Genomic DNA, 6,234 nt, shown 5'->3' with positions numbered 1-6,234 from the left:
GTTCCATTAAGAGAGGGAGGCAAAAGCAGGACATAGACAGTCGCTTTAGGGTAAAGGAAACGCCTGCCCGTAACAACACGGGGTTCCCCGGAATGCAGGAACAAACCAGGATGTAGAGAGAGTGATCTGCGTGGGATGAGCTGGGTGGTTACCAGGATGTGAAATAGGATGGCAAGGAGAGAACAGCTGTCAATCAGGGGGAGGGGACACAGGGGTTTCCAGGGAACCCTTAAGCTTTTAAAGCTTGTAAGAATCACGGAGATTTAGTCCTACACAGAGCATATGATAAAAGTTTTTTTGAAAAGGAAAAAAAGGCCCAAAGTCAATAACCCTGACTAAATTTCCTGCTTGTATTGATCAGAGCCCTACTCAGCAGGGCTTCACTGGCCCCAGGCAGACCCAGGCAGAACTAACCTCAGCCAGAACCTTCCACATGGAGGGGTCTGGTGGAAGGGGGAGAAACTTCACAAGGCTGTGAGCCCAAGACAGCAAGGGCCAGGGATGGAGAGGAGTCAGTGTGGATCAAAGCAGAGGAAAAAGCAGAGAGTGGACCCAAAATTGACAGGTTCCTGGGCAAAGAAAGTGGTACCAGCATTCATTCCCTGGATTATGCTTTATGGCGTATGAATGGGTGCTGGATGTGATTGTCAACCAGATAAAAGTCAGCGGCAGGGGAGCTAGGACCTTCTCACGTCACTAAACTGCTTGCTGCCCTCAGAGGGCTTCAGGCACACATGGAAGGGCGGGCTGATAACGGCACCTGCAGGGTAATTAATGGTCAGGCCGTACATCTGCAGGCTCCTCGGACAGGCATGGGACTGCTTGCCTTCATTTCCTTCTAGAGCAGGAGTTGGCACACTTTTCCTGTAAAGGGCAGATCATTAATATTTAAAATCTCTCTGATGCCACATCCCAGCTCTTGTCCGCCCTTGCATGTGGCCTTCTAAAACTCATCTCCATTTCATCCTAGGCATGGGTAGACTTTGGTCTTAGGGTGTAAAGTGAATCACCTTGGACATGCAGTGGCTTTCAAGAATTCTATAGTGCAAATTTTTATGAAGAGAAGAGCTCTTTTCAGAAACCTGGTGAGCCCACCTAACCCTCCATGGCATACCCCAGAACGTTCATCGCCTAGTTGCTGGGAAGTGTCCTCGCGCCTGAAACTCGTGCCACCCTTCAACTCCTTTGGCTCTGCAAAACCCTTACTGCTTAGAAATCAACTAAATGTGTGCGATTGTGTATGTTACAGATATTGGTCAAAGATTGCGTTGATTTTGGGGGAGCAGTGAATGTTTGTTGTAAATACAAATATCAGAAGACACACACGTGAGGTGTAAATAGCTAAATTTGCAAGGTCAGTGGCAGAAAAGACACAGTAGAGAAATGGAAAGGCTGTTTACACTTTGTTCACACTTTCCTGCTGTTTTGAATTCATCAAACATATGCCGTTGCTTGGTCTGTTTTTGATTAGTTTGTAGGCGAAGAGCAAAACAGGCAAAAACCCCTGCCCTCAAGTTGCTTACATTCTAGTGGTAGGAGAGGGGCAGTAAATAAACGAACAAGTAAAATGTGTAGTCTGTCAGGTGGTGGTGACTGTGTTAAAGGGGAAAAAAGCCAGAAGGGAGGACACGTGTGTGCATGTGTGTGCATGTGGGTTGGTGGGGCAGCAGGATGGCCTGGTGGAACGGCCCAGGCAGCGTCTCTTCTGATTGCCCTCCCACTGAGTGGAATTGCTTTTCCAGAGTGATTGACAGGCGGGCCTCACTGGTCAGGTATCATTTAAACAGACACACAGTGAAGGTGGAAAAGTAAGCCACGTGGACACTTGGAGGAAGGGCATCTCAGGGCCAGGGGCCACAAGAGCCAGGCCCAGCAAGAGCCAAGCCCTGAGCCAGGCCTCTGTGTGTCACAGCCACAAACCAGCCAGGAGGTGAGTGTGGCTGAAGTCATCTGTGCCCAATCAAAGGTATTTGCATTATTGCTTGAGAGAGCTGGCTTTGATGGCTTGGAAAGACAGACCCACAGCTTCCTCTTATACTAAGCAGATTAAATAAACCCTGTTCAAGTTAGAGTTCATGGCTCTGTGATTTTGAATGGCCTTAAATGATTCTAAATCCTTGTCCAATTTAAAGATCAATGTCTTGGCCAACCAGAGGTAGGCTTCTCCATGGTGCTTATATACCTTATTGTACACACAATCGTGAGTGAAATGCGCACTGGCTTTTTTTATGAAACTACCACAAAGTACACCTTCTGCCCTAACCCACATCCTCCTTCCTGGACTTTCTAGCCGTGTGTGTGTTGATAGCGCCTTCTTCTGTCCAGCTTTAGCATTGCATTTCTCCACCAGAGGTGGTTGCACCCCTGACAGGCTGAGCCCAGGGCTCGGAGTGACTGAAACTGGCCCAGACATAGGAGATGTCTATGTTTCCTCGTGCATTCACTTCCTTCCCCAGCCTAGCCTACATTTAGCAGTTTTATTGTTTAAAAACACTGTCTCCTGTGGTCTGTTAACCTCTATTCTTGCCGGCTTGCATCTGGCTCCTGACCAGCAAGTCGTTGCACATTTCTACATGAATGTTGGCGGCTTTCTGCTCCATTTCTCCGTGCCTCTTTTCCTTTTTTCCTGGAGCATGGTGAGCAAAAGCAGAAAGAACCACAGAAGACAAAACCTTAGTCTGTTTACGTTTATCCCCAGCCATCCAGAGCTCAGGGCTTGGAAGCCAGGAGCTGAACCCATGGTAGTTCTGATCTTAACATAGAGAAGCTAAAGGTGCAGGCTGCCCCCCGCCCCCTGCCCAGTATACCAGGCTCTTAGGTCCTTCTCCCAAGGGAGTGAAAGTAAATTATAATAGTAATGGAGGATAGGGTGGAGCTGGGACGGGGGGGGGGGGAGCTGCTGTGAGCTAGACTGTATCCTCCCAAAATTTGCATGTTGAACCCCTAACCCCCCTGCCCGCCCCAGTGTGACAATATTTGGAGACGAGGTCTCTGGGAGGTAATTGGGTTTAGATGAGGTCGTAAGGGTGGGGCCCCTGGATGAGATTAGTGTCCCCGCAAGAAGAAGATGAGAGACCAGACCTCAGGTGCCTTCTCTGCCTTATGAGGACACAGTAAGCAAGTGGCCATCATCTACAAGCCAGGAAGAGAGCCCTCACCTTGACCAGGGCCAGCACCTTGACCTGGGACTTCCTCACCCCCAGAGCTGTGAGAATACCTGTCTGTGGTATTTCGTTGTGGCAGGCTGAACTGACGAAGGGAGGGACCCAGAGCCTCCCCAGCTTCCCATGGAGATTAATACACCACTTCTATCTATTCTATAACTCCCATTTTCCCATCTGTAAAACAGAACAAAACGAAAAAAAGAATGCTATTAATTATTTACTGGAAGCCCTGTGTCAAGGCAATTAGTTGTCTGAGTTCCCTTCAGGTGGAGCAGAGACAGCTCTGCTGAAAGTCCCTGCTCTGGGGTGGGGGCTCCTTGCCCGACCCCACCCTTGACACCCCCAGAGCAGCCGGGGAAGGATGAGATGCCGGGGACGATGGTGTCAGGGAGGAGGCACAGGTGTGGGAAGCATCTTGCCCTGAAACACCATCATTGGGAGGCCACGTCAATCCCGACCCTTTCTGGCCGCCCTTTCGTTTCGCTTCTACACTGAGTCCTGCCCGTTTCTTAACCCCTGGTCTCGATGATCCCCCTTCCTGCCTATCTGCCCTCAGCAGAGCAAGCACGGAGTGGGCTTCTGGGCTGAGCACAGCAGCTGGAAACTTGGGAAGCAGGGCACAGGGGACAAGGGAGTGGGGACAGGATGGGCCTAGGGAGGGGCACATGTTCCTGCCTCTTCGGTATCATTGCCACGTGCCTGGTTCCCACTGGCAACTCTTGTACCCGACCCTGTGATGGAACACTCTGTTCTAGCTGCAGTTGTTACATTTGAGATGAAAAACAGAAAAAAAAATATATACAATAATCACATTGGAAAGCTGACTCTGCCCTGCCCACCCTTTGGTTTCTGTGTGTGCAATGGGGCAGAGAATGGGCTTGCTGCTGGGGGATGGTGGGGTAAGGAGGAGCGTGGCCTTCTGGGACATTGAGAAGCTCCATTTGAATGTCCTAGGTTTTGTCTTTTTGCTCTTGTCTGGCATGTGGTATGATGCACCTCCCACTCCGAAGGCCCCTGGCAAAGCCCTGCAGTAATGCTCTCTCGCTGGCTCTATGTGCATGATGAGAGAGGCCAAAGAAAGTGGTCTTCTTGGGGTTTAGTGAAGGTTTTCCTAAGAGGAGAGTCACTTTTTAAACACACATCATCCAGCTGGAAAAGGAGAAGGGGAAAGGTGAAGCAGACTGATTCAGGACTTTCCTTCGTTTTTTGAAAGGAATTGCGTTACTCTCTGCCGCCCGCCTCCCCCAAACACACACACCCTGACCTCGAATTTACAGAGTGAACTGTACAGACAGAGCACCTCTGAGGTGAAGAGCCTTCTACAAAGTGCTGGCTCTGGGGATGGAGGGAGATGGGATAGACAGGAGGGAGCAGACCCAGACCCTGTCCGGCGTTTTCCAGGAGAGCTGTAGATACAGACTCAAACCAGAAGGGGCAAGATTGCACCAAGGAGACAGAGGGGAGGCTGGGAAAGCCACCCAGCCTCTCCTGATGGGGCACCCACGGTCACTGCACCGTCTGCAGCCTCTAATTACGCTGCTGCGCTGCTAGTGGCAAGAATGAGGTCATGGTGTCTGCAAGTAACTTTCCCAGTAATGAGCCCCTCTCCAAGTGGCAGGCTCCCTGCTCAGCCTCCTCCTGGGCCACTGAAACTCGGATAAGAAGCAACATCAGGCAGTTCCCTTCCTCTGTGTGTGCGTTCAGGTTGAGAGCCCGTGAAAGAGTCCATGAGTCCTCTTCTCCAACACACAGGGATGGAGACAGATTGGCCTTCAGAGGAGCTGGTGGGGTGCTGTCCCCCTCCGCTCTCTAACATGATGGCGACTTCTGTCACAAAAGAAATCCCTGAATCCCCTGGTTGGTGCCCTGCTCTGGCCTTTGGGAACTAAACCCCCAGAAGAAGGTTCTGGGGCTACACCTGGTTGTGCAACCACGTCTCTCCTTTACAGAGAGAAAAATGCTGTTCAGGGTCCCAGGAGTATCCTGTTCAGACTCCTGGCTTTTGGAAGTCTGGGAACCAACATGAAGAGGGTGGAACCCGCCGGGCTTTCAGACAGTTGTGTAAAGGGGAACTCCCACCCTCTGAGAACAGAAAAACAGCTTTTCTGCCGTTTGTCTGCTGACCGAGGAGGAGGAGAGGTTCTGGCAAATCTGGCTCTCAGGCCCCCTCTGTGAGCGAAGAGGGAAACAGCACCCTGCAGACCGCAGCTGTTCGCCATGGTCTGGGAGCAGGGAGCTCTCCCCAGCTGTCCTTTGGGGTGGTTAGAGCACCTGGGAGCAGCAGGGATGCGAGATCACAGCTGGGCATTCCTAAGCATCTGACAGTGGTGTGGCCAGCCAGGGGCAGGAGGGTTGGCCATTTCTAGGCCGCCTGCCCCCGAAGCTCTCTCATTCACCCATCCGCCAGCCAGAAGGGTTCTGGCCTAGGATGGAGCACAGATTTCCAGGGGGAAAAATCCCAAAACGCTGTTTGAATTAGGTGACTGAAGGACTATAGAAAAGACAGGCTAACTTCTCAACCATTTTCAGAAAATGCCCACAGTTCTTTTTCCGAGGCAGGTGGAATGATAATATATATGTAATGAAATGCTTTTGGCGGCTGCCATTCCGCAGCGATCAGACTGGTTGCCCTCGGGGTGGAGGAGGCCACCAGGGGGAGAGGAGAGAAAGTGCCCTGTAAAGGCAGGGGGTCTCAGTGGCTCTCTGCTTCCCAAGTGGGCGGGGCCTACTCCTCCACGTGACTCAGCAGGCAAAGAGTCAGGGAGCACAATTGTTTAAGGGCTCATGAAAATATTTAATATCTTTTAAAATCGGAAGAAATAAATGAACTTTTTAGGTTGAAGGAGATGTTTTAGCACATAATATTAATATATTTATCTTTATGTCAAGACAGTCATAAAATATTAGTTTTAATGGAGGAAGGGATTCGGGGAAGCAAAGCTGTGTGATGCCCGGGAAAGTTTAACCGGGTCCTGCAAACCAGAGCTGGGCTTCTCGCCATGGGGGTGCTGGCCCTCTTGCTCACTCTTCTGGACCACAAAGGGAGGAAACCTCCCAGTCCTCTGCGGCT

The sequence above is a fragment of the Sturnira hondurensis genome, unplaced genomic scaffold, assembly GCF_014824575.4.
Source record: "Sturnira hondurensis isolate 20B ecotype Veracruz unplaced genomic scaffold, ASM1482457v3 Scaffold0018728, whole genome shotgun sequence".
Taxonomy (NCBI): Eukaryota; Metazoa; Chordata; class Mammalia; order Chiroptera; family Phyllostomidae; genus Sturnira; species Sturnira hondurensis.
Note: the sequence above shows the minus strand (reverse complement) of the source record.